Raw genomic sequence first — 15,254 nt, forward strand, 5'->3', positions numbered from 1 at the left:
GACCTTTTGGTGGTCACTTAGGAATGGGTGAGCATCTCGTTCTTCTCTAACCTGAATTCGAGGCACGGTCCAATGACCACGCCTTGTTCCGGCTTGAGAAGCTCGCAGGATGGCGTTTCTCGCACGCCTCTCGTACACCGTGGCAACCGGGACGCGTATTTCCAAACGCTTCGCTGCACAGCGCCACACGTGACATGCGTTCTCGCGCGATACAGAACGTTAATTAAACGTTATAATAGGCTCCGCCCCGAACCTAAAGTGACCTAAAACATGCCACATCACCGTTTATAACAAAAACATTATGATCAATTGAGTTCTTGCACAATAAAAAAATTTAGTTTACAAAAAAGATCTTGCAGTAAAAAAATTGAAGTATATGCGCTGATGCTCGAACCCAGGCCGTCAGTTCAAGTACCCAGAACTCTACCTCGAGACCACTGAGATCGAGCGGCGGCATCGTTCTACCCGCTCCCCAATAGGGTAGCGCGCGCAGTGACACCACACATGTCACGTGGGGTGCTATGCAGCGAAGAGTTTTGAAACACGCAACCAGGACAACCATGTGCTGCGACTGGCGGGATAATACCAACCCCCTTGCAACGACCAAGGCACGCCAGTATTTCCCGGCGCAGCACTTTACCTAGATAGTGTTAAATTGATCAGACTTTGATATTTTAACCTTCCACTACACAGCAGACGAGCTGCGCTTTTGAACACTTTACCTGGTAACACATAAAAAGGGACGCTCCGAGTCCGAGTTGACCTTTAAACAATTCAGCAAATAACTTTTAGAAAACGTTTTTTTTTTCTTTTTTTTTTCTTTCCATAGAGGCCCAAGCAAGGATGTGTACAATGAGTATAATGAAGGGACTTATAAGGGAGCCGCGAAGATGGAAAGGTTGTTGCGCATCTGCTCAACGCCCCTCAGCCGACGAGAAAGCCTGTAGGTGTCGCCAGACTCGCCACACAGTCACAGGCACGGCATGGCTCGACACGCCTTCTTTGTAGCAATAGTTATAGAACGTCGCGGCTCTAAAAGGAAACTCTTCAAACTGTTACAAGAAAAGTAGTAAGGCGAAGGAAAGATACGTTGGCTTTCCTTTCATCAAGCGGGCGTTCAATTCGTTTCGCTTTCACGACAGGTGCATGGGAGAAGACGCAACTCGGCACCGCTTGCAGCTGACCTCCATCGCGAAATAGGTGACTGGTGATTCTGGAAAACATTCAACAGAACTGGGGGAACCGTCTCGGCAGCTGACACCGCGGTGTTCGATAGCGCGTCAAAATAGTGCAAGCGCTGAATTTGGCCTCGCTAACTATATACGGAGCGAGAACGCGAAATGTTTACGTTTAGAAGGTCAAACGGCTCGACGAGAACGTGACAATTTTAAGGAGAGACGTGGTCTCCCCTCGAGGCATTCAAACTCAAATGTTCGTTTTTTTAGACAACCAAAATGTCTCGTCACACTTTGCTAAATGTTAGAGTTGGATTTAAGGTTCGTCTAGGACGAAGGTTTTTGACACTAAACGGGGCCAATGTGATGTGGCAAGTTATTTCCGTTCAAAGCAAAAGGAGCTCTGCGAACTTATGACACACTAAGAAGTCATTCGCTGATATCTTTGAGCATCATTATCACCTGAATTTAAAAGGTCTCAAGCGCTATTTATGTACTCTATGTATCATAAAAAAAGTCCCTAATGAACGGCAGAGTAAACGCACCTCACCACGCAAAGTAAATCTAGTGTTAACGCCCCACCCACCCTGCGCCGCAACGAGCATTCCGCAGACGCTAGGGAAACGCGTTGTACTCCCAATCGCCGTGCAATGCAACATCTACGTACGGGGAGTTCAAAAAGAAAATACTCGTTTTGCTTAAAACTGAAGAAAATACAACATCGGCTCGTACGAAACGGTTCACATTTAACGGCGAGTATTTTTCTTTTTGTGTGTGTGTGTTAAGTTCAGCTCGGGGAATTTTCATAAGTTCCAATTTGAAGGTTAGTCCCAACGTAAGGCCTTTTAAAGGGCAGTTATTTTGGCATTTTTGTCTTGATGTCGTCGACGCGCTGAACCTTCCGAGAGATTAGAGAGTTTTAGCTGACCGTTTCTGACGGTCCGCTCCGCTCCGATAGCAAGCGGGAGCGCCATTGCGCATGCGTGGCACGCTAGCGCGCTACCGGCGATACCGGAGCGGGGCCCCGCTCCGCTAACCAGGGCCTTTAGCGGACCGTCACGGCAGCTCACGCTACCGGGCGGAATTTTAACATGGCTGCCCCCGCAATGCAAGCGCGCTCCGGCAAACTTCGTTTCTTCAGTTGAAACACCACCGACGAAGCCGCGAAAGCGCTTCCGAATAGGCAATGGTGCCACACACCTCAAATATCTTTAGAACGGAAGCGAAAAACGTCGACCGAAGCGCGGGGCTGCTTCTATGCAGCGCCGAGAAAGACAGCCTTGGCTTGGCTATTCCAAAGTTTATCGGCTTGTTTATTGTTATTTAGAAAAATTATACCATGTCAGCGACTACATTATACAAAAAAATGTTAAATGAGGCAAAGAAACACGGTATTTTGCTTTGTTTGGGCGACCAAATACAAATTCTTATGTTTCCTTTAGGTTGAAGTTCTGGTTTACTGGCGCACGCGAAACGACCAGTCACGCGAATCATTCCCCGTCGAGGGAGATACGGTTATCGCTTAGCTAAAAAATTGCCCCCACCTCCCCGAAGGGAATCGTGAGGAAGTGCGAATGCATTTCTTGCGCCGAGAGTACACGGCGTAGTAATTCTGACATCGCCTTGAGAGGCGCCCAGCCAGCGAACGGTCTAAACTGGAGCAGAGCGAGCCAGGAGACTAGCGAGAGAGCGCGCGCGAGCCGACCCACGGAGGTCTGGCAGTTTATCGCTGCATATATAGGGGGGCACGCCGCGCCGAGCGCACCGAGCCAGGTGGCTGAGAGAGGAGGCGAGCGCAAGGGGAGAGGGACGCGCGCAGCGGCGCACGGCAGCTGCAGCCGAGCGAGGGGAGAGGAGGTGCGGGTGCGTGACGTCACGGCGCGGGGAGGGAAAGTGACACGCAGCGGCGCACGGCAGCTGCCGGGGAGAGGGGTGGAGTGTGTGACGTCACGGCGCGGGGAAGGGAGAGGGACGCGCGCGCGCACGCCGTCGCACCTCGAGGAGTGGTGAGGGGCGTGTCGTCACGTGGCGAGTGACGTCACTGCGCCGTTGCTACCGACGCTCCTCTCCGCTCCACGCCGTTGCTAGGGAGAGGAGGACTGCGGACGCCGCCGCCGCCGCCGGCGGTGGAAGGTTTGGGGTCGCTTATAAAGTGCATTCGCACTTAAAAGCCTTTCGGCTGCTGATGCTCCGTCTGTGCTGAGCGGGACGTCGGGAGCATAGCGGAGCGTCAAAAATGGTCACCTAAAACTCTCTATTATAAAGAACTTGACGCCCTTACGATTGTGCCTCTCCGCTAACGAATGAGCTCCGGGCTCCAGGGGTGTTCCCGACACATTTTGAAGACCCAGAGTGGCAAACGAGTTTAAAATACCGTAGTTGTAGACATTTCGGGCCGTATTCTGCTGGTCATCCGACGCGCGCCGGAACGATTTCCGGCGCCCTTCCGACGCGGTTGTTTAGAGAGAGGAGAAAGTGGGCTCTCACGATTGGCTCGGAGCGGAAAACGTCAGCCGGCCTACGTCACGCGGCTATATTTTGGCTATTTTTTGGTGACGTCACGTAGCCAAAGGCTCCCGCTCGTTCTCCCGCGACCGGCGGGTGAAATCCGGCGTGGTTAAGAGCGCATCGGATTGTACGATGGCTGCGTATATGCCGCCTGTGTTCGCACTTTTGTTGGAGCTGCTGGAGGAGGATCCCGTGCCTGAGCGTCGACTGAGTGACGGCGACTTTCAGCGCCGTTTCCGTGTCAACAAGGGCCCGGCGCGGATGCTGTGCGACGCACTTAACGAGCACGTTAGGCCTCGAGGTGCGACGGGGCTATCTACGGAAGCGAACGTGATGTGCGCTCTGAGGCTCTTCGCTACCGGCAGCTTTCAACAGATTGTCGGTAGCGGTGATACTCTTGGCATGACGCAGCCGTCGGTCAGCCGCAGCATTCACGCCGTTGCCAAGGCGCTGAAATTGGAAGCCCTTATCGGCCATCGAGGTGCAGCGAAGTGTCAACAGATACGAAGGTGCTGTGCGTGCTGTGTCCCTCTTCGCAACTGAGTTTGCAAAGCGTTTTCTGCCACCATGAAACACTGTCGCACCCCGACGCCAGTCGCAGCGTTCACACTGTGGTGTCGGCACTGACGGAGCTCCGACACACGAGGGTTTTGGATACCCCGGCGACGTAAGCACGGTGTAAGTACTACTTGTTTCTGGCTACGTTTGTTACGGAAGCAAAAAATTGTTTTGCATCGAAGGGAAAAGGAGCGCGATGTCTGAAAAGCAGTCACTGAAATGCGTTTGTTTTGAGCGGTGTGGTGTGGTGGCAGTGATCTCCCATAAATTTCGCTATTGTGCATGATCAAAAAGTGTGTCAAAAAAAAAAAAAACTTAGCAGATGCATGCATATGTAAACAATCTTTTAACTCTCCGGCCTATGTTCGCTTAAGTGAAATGATATCGAAAAGGTATGTCAATAAATGTAGCTAAAATGAACACGTTCAGAGGTATCGAATAGGGTGGCGTCTTGAAAGAAAAAAAGCTTATAAAGAAAGATAAACAGGTGTATTGTGTTGGTCGTCTAACTGACTTCATAAAGAACCGTGTAATATATGCGTAACGTATATCGCCCTCGCCCCCGCCCCCATCGTGTGTCAACTGCTTCGGCGCCTTCACTTCGGCTGAGATGTTTCCCCCTGCTTGACACATGGTGAATAGGTGACAAGTTCAGCTTGTCGGCTCGTTTTAAGGGTTTATCTATTTCGAAATGCGGGGTGGGGAGGGGAGGGGTTGTATTTCGCAGTTGTACCGCATAGATGGGTGGGAGGGCCCTTATCTATAGTTGTAAGTAACCAATTTTCCTCTCAGGTCGCCTGCATGCTCTAATTCCCCTGCTACGCGAAACAGCGACGATTAAAAAAAAGGCACATACAACACGGCGATGTCGTTTGTCGTTGCATGCAGTTGCGGAGTGAATCAGTTCCAAGTAACCCAATTCTTTATATTCTTGCTCTTGTTTATTACCTTTTCCTTTTTTCAAACTGTGTACTTGTTTAATGCTTTAGTACATATTTGTGTTATGTATTTCTTTCCGGTGTGCGACGCCAGTATGAAGGCCCTGACCGTGACTGCCGACTACAGTGCCTTTGTGTGACTGGCTGTTCACTTTTGCCCGTGACGTGCAAAGCCTGGCGAGTTCTGGGGTTGACGGTGGCCACCTGCTCGAGTTTCTCATGACACCCCCTGCTCGTCGTCCAGGCCCCAGACACCTGAAGAAAAGTACAATGCCGCACATGCTTCGATGTGCTCTGTCGTGAAGTGCAGCATTGCAGTTCTCAAGAGCTGTTTTCCTTGCCTGCAGTAGCACCAGCTTGTCTTCATGGGCCTCTTCTGGCAGCCAACATTGTCAGTGTGTGTTGTGTGGCTGCCTGTTGGAACGACTGACGACAATAGCTGCAGCAGCACCAAGGGACGAGGGCAGTGATACAGACGATGCGGCTGATGAGGTGCCTGCCCCCGACAGGAGCAAGAAGCTCCTGAAGGACAGGGCAACCAACGCATCTTCAGACAGCTTTGTGGCACTAAACATGTCATTTTTAACTTTCGTTTCTGATTGTGTGTGGTGTGCGGTGTTTGTTTTGTCGGGAGAAAATTGTTTTGTTGTTGTTTCATGTAGCATATACTTTGCCCTGACGCGACATTGTTTCCTGTAGAGAAGCTTCTTGTCGTTTTGTGTTTGACATGGTTGTGTGAGGACAACAGAGAAAGTTGCTTTGCTTTCGACCACTATATACTATGTCTTGACACGGTGTTGCTTGATCTGGGATAGGCCGTGACTACTGTTTTGATGGGTCGTGAGGCCTTGTTGTGGGTATAGAGACCGGTCAAGATTCTCTTGAGAAAATTCTGTTTATTACACTGTAACCGTCATTCTGCTGTGAAGCAAAGAATGATGATGCATGTACCACAAACAAAAAAAAATAATCCGTATACTGCGGAATCTTCTGGACACAATTAGTTCAATCCAGTCAAGAGTTATATTATGACATAGCACAACCATTGCACGGTGACTTTGTTTGGAAATCTCTGACAGATCATTTTACTTAAGAGAACACGATATGCCAGTATGCATCTCCACTGTTGATACAAAAAGTAAACATGCTTAAAATATTGGAGGCTGTCTCTTAACAAAGAGTTCACTGTCATGGTTTACTCTGACATTCTCATGATAAGTGGAAAAATGGTCACAAAAGTTTCATTTACCCCACCATTGCATGTATTCTAGCACTCAGTGCTTTGATGACTGCTTGCTTAGATTTTTAAAGTGATATTGCGATTTTTTCTTTCATGAAGGACACCTGCTTGTAAAAAATAATTATGATAAGCCAACAGCAGCATCTACAAAGGCGTATTGAATTTTTCCTCAATAAATCAGGGTGTTACAAGTTATGTTGAACTGTTTCCTTTTCCCCTGCATGCAGCAGCACCGTCCAAGAGTAACCAGCACTGGGAAAAAATAATCGTGACAAAATCAACTATAGCATTTCTGTAGTACACAGCCTTATTTAAAGTGCACAGAAACCAACGTAACTTCATTGCAAAAATAAAGAAGGGCACATTGATGTTTGTGATGCAATGCCAAAACTGCTTTCTCTACTCCAGCTTGTTAAAGTGCCATAGTTGGCATCTATTCTTGTTGAGGCCCACAGTACTGGTTGTTTGTTCAGGGCCTTCCACAACCAGCAGCTCTCCAGCTCCAGTGTGCCTGAAAATGTGTTCATTATGAGCTTAACGGCCAAAAAACAATAAGGGGTTGAAAATTTGGTCTCTATCTTAGTTAACGAAGCGTATTGCGGTATACTTTACCTATTTAACCCTGAAGGGTAGAGGCATTAAATAGGAAAATGGAATTACAAAATATGCTAACGTAAGAATACATTGCAGGTGCTCAATTACAAAAATTGCACCTCATTGCACAGTCACTGAGTTGTACCTATGCTTGTAGAAACAAGTGATTATTGTGGATGGAAACAATACCTGCGGGAAGGCGGTTTGATTCTCGGGATGTTTTAAGAAAAAAACTGAGCAAACTACTTCAAGTTGCATGCTTAAGCACCAAATTTGTGGGCGTGGTCGATTTGACGTGATACAGGCTTAGGCTGTTAGAGCAGTTCGTCACGCAGAATAGCATATTAATATAGCTCATGAAACAAAGCTAGGCAGGAAACGTATCCTCGGGTCGCTAAAGTCTGGAGGTCAGTACTCTCTTTCATTGACGTTGCACTTGCACCCCTGCTTTTATTAAAAAAAAAATTAAAACGAGCTTGCCGTGATATTACCGCGAACCATGTATGGGTTTGTTTATTTATTGTTTGTTTTTATCGCCCGGCCACGCCTGGCTCTGTTATCTGTGTCCGCGAAGCGCGTCTTCCATTCTTTATTTTTATGCCGCACGGGCTATCTCATTCAGATAAGCAGACTGTTTCGCCCTAACGGCACTAGCCCAGAATAATCTTCTCTGATCTACAATGTTCTGTATTTCAATGGACGGTTCGAGAAACATTTGCGCCGAAAGATAAAAGCGTGCAGAGCAGACGCCGCGGCATTCGATTCGACGACACTCGTCTGCACAAGTCACTCTGTTGACCGCTGCTTCGCCGCCTCTGTATTCTTTTGAGTTGTTAGGGGAGCACAAGTTCGCCATAATAAACTTGTTTTTACTTCAAGACAACTGCGTCATCCTTGGCTTCGTGACAATATAAGTACGTAATCTGATCGTGCGCAAAACGCGCACACTTGCGTTTTGAAAAACGGGTTTATTTCACTGCACAAGCGAGAGTGGCCGAACAATGACATGGCGTTAGAAAATCGATCAAAATATCGCACTCACGTCACAGCCGTCTTATATAAAACTGCCGGGCAACAGCGTACCGTTTACGTCGCTTTTCGTCCCAAGAGAACGCCCTTGTGGGACGAAATTTTTGCGCAGCAACTGTACTGAGCGTTCAAATATGCCTCCTTTAAAAACAGCTGTGCCGCGCGCAGCGCTCCCTGGCGCCTCATAACGGAACAAAGTAAAAACATAAATGCGTGTAAACCTGTTAAACTAGCATTAGCAGCAACGGCAGTGCCCGTGAAAACACACAAACAGGAAAGGCTTTGTTATATCTAAACATTTTTATCAATTTCGCTTTAGCAGCATTTGAAAGTTATGAGATTGTCCCCGAAGGCGATGACGTACTTCCCGCGGTCTTCGAGGGCGGGGCGGTTGGCTATTTGCACGTCATTTTGACGTCACGAACTTCCGACGCGCGTCGGAAGGGCGTCGGATAGCAGAATACGGCCCTTCGTTCTACTTCCACATTTAACGGACATTAAAGCGAATGTTTAACAACCGAAAGAGGGGGCAGGCGAGCTCAGTTTGACGCAGATGAGCTTAGGTCCTGGCGATTCACGGTCTTTAAAAACAGCATGTTTTTTTTAAATACCATGCAGTTCGTAGGAACGCAGTTAACAGAAACTTCCGGTCAGGGTACGTCAAGCGCTATTCCAGTTTTCACCAGCGCTTTTATAACTCGAGAGACTGAACTGAGCATGGAAAAAAACATCTTCACGTGCGCTCTGAAAGGGTAACGCGAAAATTTGCCTCGCGGAATTTGCGTTGCTTTTAAGTGCAGACCACTTTAGGCGCTTGCCTTGTCGTCCTAGCTCACTCGCTCGACCCAAGTATACAGAGCACCAAGGCGGCGCGCCGGAGTAACGCTGTTGTTCGCGGCGTACCGCAAAGGCTTCGAAAGCCAAGCGGTTAATATAGTCATAAGCGTTCGAAAACTCGCGAAACGCTGGCGCTTGTCATACATCTTCCCGTTGTTTAGCGCAAAGAAAACTACAGGTACATTTGAGGAAAAAGTGTACGTAACTAACCAGCAGCACCGCGTCCATTCAGTTAAAAATGCCCGTTGGGTTGGTTTTTACGATAGTAAACGCACAATGTGGCAGTGCAACGCTGGAACGTGCGGGGAGAAAAGCACAAAGAGAACAGAACTCCCGCTGACGCAGTTTCAGGCGGGGGGCGCGCGAGCACTGCGAAGGCGGGAAATTTGAATTTCGTGGGGTGGTAGCAGTGAGAGGATAACGTATATACAGCCCGTCATGGCGAATCACTGCTCTGCACTTCCGACAGCTTTCACATTGAGTGGAACGGCTTTAATTTTGTCAAGTTCGCGAATGTTCTTCTCCGGGTAGTTGTTGCAAATAACACTGCTGGAGAGATTAGGCTTCAGATGTATCCGATAAAAAAAAACTTGGCTACGTATCTGCCCGCTTCGCTGCAACTGTCGAAAGACGGTAGTGTTCTGCCGCTTCTGCCACGAAAACTCCCCTCTCCTCTCCCCCGCCCACGTGTCAAGCTCTTCCGCTCCTTTTCCGATCCTCCCACGATAAACACAGAGGAGTTTCACTAAAGTAAATTCAATTTTCCCGCGTTCTGCTGCTCCCGCCATCTACTGGAACCTTTTGTAAATTTCGAACTTAGCACACTGCCACTAGACCCAGGCTTGCGCGAGCTCTTTCTGTATTTCTGGGTCAAAGTTTTTTTTTTTCAACACGTATTTTTTATTTGCTATGACAATATCGACCACACATTCCTTTTAAATTAAAAGTACACTGCGACTACCAGCTGTGCATTGATGTTTTGCCTAAAATACGCCTAACGTGTTTTTTTTTTTTTTTTTTGCTTGGCACTGTTGGCAAGGTATGAGTTGTATTTCCAGACTTAAGGTTTAGAAAGGTTTTGGCTATATAAATTTCTCGTTCGATAATTCTTTTCACGTTTGGCCGGATGGTTGATTCGAGGGACAGAAACCAAAATATTCGGATTTGAGTAGCCCAAGAAAGACCCTCGTATTTTAAAAAGGACCGCCCACTTCCGGGGAGGCAAACGAACGGTCACACTGAATGCCTTTGAGTCTGAGAGTCTAACTCGAGTCATTATCCTAGAGGGATTAGTCAAAACACAGAACAGGTACGAAAAAGGAAGCCTATGATTTATGTTTTTGAGTGTAACGTTGAGCACAGAGACACCAAAAAAGTGACAGACAAACAGACAGACAGACAGACACACACACAGACAGACAGACAGATAGACAGACAGACAGACAGACAGACAGACAGACAGACAGACAGACAGACAGACAGAGCTTGGCAAAGTCAGGTTCAAGCAGTGCCTCGAAAATATTCCTCCCGTTGACTTCAGTGTCCCATTTATTTCTCCTCCACGCCACTCTGTCACGAAAGCGTACAGGGACTCTTGATATTAACGGTGAAATGTCAGAAGTTTAGTAGGGCTAATTCCCAGTCTTGCAGCGAGGTGAAGGTCAGTGTTCCGTGCGACGACCCGGCGAGACCGGCATAGTTCGTCTCGAACTTAGCTGTGGAACTTGCCCAAAAAGAAAAGTTTAATGCTCGGAGCGAGGAAAAATCCCCGGTGGGGTAACTAACCTTTGATTGAGCGACTGTCCCTGAAACTTTCGTAGCTTGAGATTTTAAAGCCGCTTCTTGCCTGGCTATCTCTTTAGTTTTCTTCTTGGTCTCCTATATAATACTGGAGCCTTTTAATAAAAAGGGCTGTTTTCTGCTCCTCCTCTGTTTGCTTCTTCTACTCCATCGTGAGCCCAGCATATATACCGTATTTTCACAACTTTAACGCGGTCCGATTATAAGACGCAGGTTAGTTTACTCGGGGAAATTCAAACAATATAATTTGCCACCGATTCTACAGCGCAGATGTAAATAACATGACACCACATTAAGCTTCACACCCCATTTTATTTTAGGAGACATTTTTAGGCACGCCAAAATTCATTCACGTGATGTTGGCGGATTGTTTGGGATTGGATTGAGTTCGATTTCGCTGTGAAGCCAATTTAGCCTTTGAGTCAGATTAAAACGCGCGCACAAATTTTAGACCTACATTGAGCAAAAAACAAAAAAACAAAAAGAAAGCTGCGCGTTAGAATTGGGCAAATTCGGTATCTGCTACTGCCGCGAACCTGCTTTGCTACTTCTGTAATTAGCAAGCTCATATTACTGCTGTAGGCCTCAATGCATGTCCCTAGCACACGTTTCTAAATCGAAGGTCACATCGCATTTACTAGGCTTAACTTTTGTTTGCTTAAGCCGCCAATGCTCGTCGATGGTGCACGGATGCGTGGCGGACCTGGGTTCGAATCTCATACTCCCTGAATTTTATTTTCCTTGTTTTTATTCTGTTTGCCGTGTCTGCCATTTTGTGGGCCATATTAGGGGCGAAGCCATTTTGGGGCTCGGGCTGTCGGCGTGTAGTGTCGTCGTCGTAACCGTCGTCTCATGTAGTCACGGTACTAAAACACTGGAAAACTTGTTTACGCCTTGCACTAGAACGTAACGCGTACTAAAAAAGCACTGGGACACTCGTTTACGCCTCGTGCTGGAGCGCTCCGCGCTTCAAAGACGCGAGACTTTTACAGCAAAGATGTATACCTATACCCCTCAACCGTTTCATATCCGTGGTCAAAAACGCCAAGGCGCCAAGAATACACTTATACAAAGCATGTTTCGCCCGTCCCGAGGTTTCACTTCAGTAGAAATGGCCCGGAATATTTCACGTCAGTAGTAGTAGTAGTAAGTATTGCTGAATGAGGCGGGCTTAGCGGCCTTAGCCTTGCATATAGCTGCCGGCAATTGCTCCGCCTAGTCGTCCCCAATACCATATCAGAGACTCTCAAAGTCATGACACCTCACTTAGTCCTAAAATAACAGACACGCAATGTCACCACACCTCACTTAGTCCTGTGGACTGCAAGAATCCGAGTAGGAGATGAGACACCTCTCTTCGCACAATCCAGTGGTCCCTAGGAAAAATAATGTCCTCCGATGTAGTATGGGGCACTCGTAACTTCTGGAGATCACAAAAAAAGTTCGTCCGCTCAGGGTTGGTTTTGGAGCAGTTCATAATGAAGTGATCAATGTCACTTAGTCCTAAACCTCACTTAGTCCTCACTTCGTCCTCACTTAGTCCTCACTTAATCAACCTCACTTAGTCCTAAAGTAACAGACACACAATGTCACCACACCTCACTTAGTCCTGTGGACTGCAAGAATCCGAGTAGGAGATGAGACACCTCTCTTCGCACAATCCAGTGGTCCCTAGGAAAAATAATGTCCTCCGATGTAGTATGGGGCACTCGTAACTTCTGGAGATCACAAAAAAAGTTCGTCCGCCCAGGGTTGGTTTTGGAGCAGTTCATAATGAAGTGATCAATGTCACTTAGTCCTAAACCTCACTTAGTCCTCACTCAGTCCTCACTTAGTCCTCACTTCGTCCTCACTTAGTCCTCCCTTAATCAACCTCACTTGGTCCTAAAGTAACAGACACACAATGTCACCACACCTCACTTAGTCCTGTAGACTGCAAGAATCCGAGTAGGAGATGAGACACCTCTCTTCGCACAATCCAGTGGTCCCTAGAAAAAATAATGTCCTCCGATGTAGCATGGGGCACTCCTAACTTCTGGAGATCACAAAAAAAGTTCGTCCGCTCAGGGTTGGTTTTGGAGCAGTTCATAATGAAGTGATCAATGTCACCAGTCACACTGCACGAGGGGCACCAAGGGGATGAAACAATGTTGATTTTAAGTAGCCAAGCTGGTGTACGGGCTGAGTCTGTTCTTACTCGGTGGAGCAGGCAGGCTTCGGCTCTCTTCGGGCCTTTCGTCAAGACTGGTTGACGAACTGGTCGCCACAGCTGCCTAAAGTGCACGCGAACGGTCTGTTTCTGTATGCGTTGGAAATCGCACCGCGTTTGCACCGTCCTTGTAGATGATAAGGCGTTGTTGGCTAAGCTGTCAGCATGTTCGTTTCCCGCTACACCGACGTGCGACGGGATCCACTGGAATTGCACGGTGAAGCCTTCATGCTTGATGCGCTTTAGTAGAACTAGGGATCGCTGACAGGTCTTTTCAACAGGTATACCCGGCTGCAACAGCTGAAGGGCTGACTTTGAATCGCTGAATATTGCGACTTTTTGCCTTCCAAACGATGACAGTTCGCGCAACGCAGCTTATATGGGAACACACTCACTCCCTGCAGATGAAAACAAAGGTGTCACCCTGGCAGCCCACGAAATATTCAGACTGGGTATGAAAAAGCCGCCGCGAACACCCCACTTTTCGCGTCAACCGATCCATCAGTGTATATGCAGGTCACGCCCACGCCCGACACCGCATTTCCGCTTAATAGAAGATTTAAAGCTTTCGCATCTAAAACGAGGGAGAAGGTTCCTCTTTCTCGGTGGCATAACACGACACCTTCGACTCACGCGCTCTCATCGAGACACCTTATTTGTAACTACGCGCATTTTCTGTTTGTTTCTAGTAGTGTCTGCCTACGATTGTGCACGAATGGCTTTGAACAGGCATTTCAAAAAAAAAAAAAAAAAACGTGGCCAACGTGCACGTAGAAGGCCAACCTACTCGAACTTCTTACCAATTTTCTCAAAGTTCGTCTTCGAAGTTCGTGTCCTTGTTTTGGAAGCGCCTTTTGCCGAAGAGATTTGTATTACCTTTCACGCGGTGTCTATTCCTGGCCTTATTGCAATAGGAGCGGAACTGTTGCCGTTTGTGGCAGCGCTCGAACGTCGGCGGCAACTACTTGCCTCGCGCAGGGGCACGCACTTTCGCGTTTGGTTCGGCGAACCGTCCCAACGAAAAATATTCGGGCGCATTGGCAGGATATGACGTACGAAAATCATGTTACGTCGGCACCCCCATTACGCCTCAAAAACGACGGTCGTGAGGTCGGCCGCTAAAATTCGTAGATACTACTGATGCGGGCTCGAGCGACTCCTGCAGACTCTGGCGACCGAAATTGCTCGCTTTTGTCGCTCCGGTCACAAGTTGGACCTCATCACAAACTGGGTTTCGGGCGTTAAATTTCACAATTCGATTCGCACTTTTGGTTATCAATTTACCTTCCCGCGCCGGTTCTGGAACCAGTTCGTGAACCGGTTTGGAAAATCATACTGTGTACCGAGAACTGAAGCAGAACAAACTGCAGCTACCCGAGCCCGAACGCTACCTGCGTTTTGATCCGTTCGGCAGTCTTAAATAAAGTCGACATCTGCGGGTAATTCCTCAGAGAACAACACAGCAACCCGCAATGCCTTTGATTCTTCTAAATCTTGAGATTTCGAATTGTGGGACGAGTAAGCTAAGTGTTTTTTTTTTCTTGGTTTTGAACTGAGCTTGTTGTCTATTGTTCCCCAAAGAATCAATAAACATTTAACAGAGACCGAACTTTCTTAATTGTACTTGTGTAAGTGAACATGTTTAAATCACCTTGCCCCTCCACGTACTATCGTGTGCTCCACGTTACATTTGCTGGCATATTAGTTTGCACGTTGAAAATGTAGTTTAGAGCGTGTGAACGATCGTACCTTGCATGTTGTGTGCTGTGGAATTATTTAAGGTGCATGAGTTCACATCGCTTGAACATACCCTCCGCTGGGCTTTGTCTCTGCATCGCCTTTAAACAGGCCATTAAGATGTCATGAATTGTTCTTTTTAAAGGTACGCCAAAGGCTGAACAACTTTTCCCTTTAACTGGAAAGACCGCAGCTTTCTTCGCTCTCTCAGCTTTGGCTCGGTGGTGAATGGGGTGTATTTGTTTAGGAGCGAACAATTAACGTTTCTCTCTGCCATTTCCATTTTTCTTTTTTTCTTTTTTTTTGCGCGATGTCAAAAAGCGGAGTGAGAAGTCTACGTACACCTGCACTCGCTCATCAAGCCGACAGCCAGATTCGTCGTCTTGCCGTATTCGCTAAACATATCTAATAGATTGATTCATTGACTAATTGGTTAAATGATTAATTAACTGATCAATTAATTGAATAATTCATTGATTGGTTGATTGATTGATTGATTGATTGATTGATTGATTGATTGATTGATTGATTGATTGATTGATTGATTGATTGATTGATTGATTGATTGATTGATTGATTGATTGATTGATTGATTGATTGATTGTAGGGTTTAACTTGCCAACGCAACG

General features: G+C 47.4%; 1 long non-coding RNA gene across 1 annotated transcript; it reads left to right on the plus strand.

The window, feature by feature from the left end:
* The first annotated feature begins 3,575 nt into the window (after positions 1 to 3,575).
* LOC144158845 (uncharacterized) lies at positions 3,576 to 6,614 on the plus strand. Its single transcript, XR_013320188.1, has 2 exons — positions 3,576 to 4,361; positions 5,274 to 6,614. It is a non-coding gene; the product is annotated as an uncharacterized LOC144158845 (long non-coding RNA).
* Positions 6,615 to 15,254: the final 8,640 nt, after the last annotated feature.

Source organism: Haemaphysalis longicornis, unplaced genomic scaffold, assembly GCF_048455015.1.
Source record: "Haemaphysalis longicornis isolate Haplotype H1 unplaced genomic scaffold, Haemaphysalis longicornis Haplotype H1 scaffold_10, whole genome shotgun sequence".
NCBI classification, from domain to species: domain Eukaryota; kingdom Metazoa; phylum Arthropoda; class Arachnida; order Ixodida; family Ixodidae; genus Haemaphysalis; species Haemaphysalis longicornis.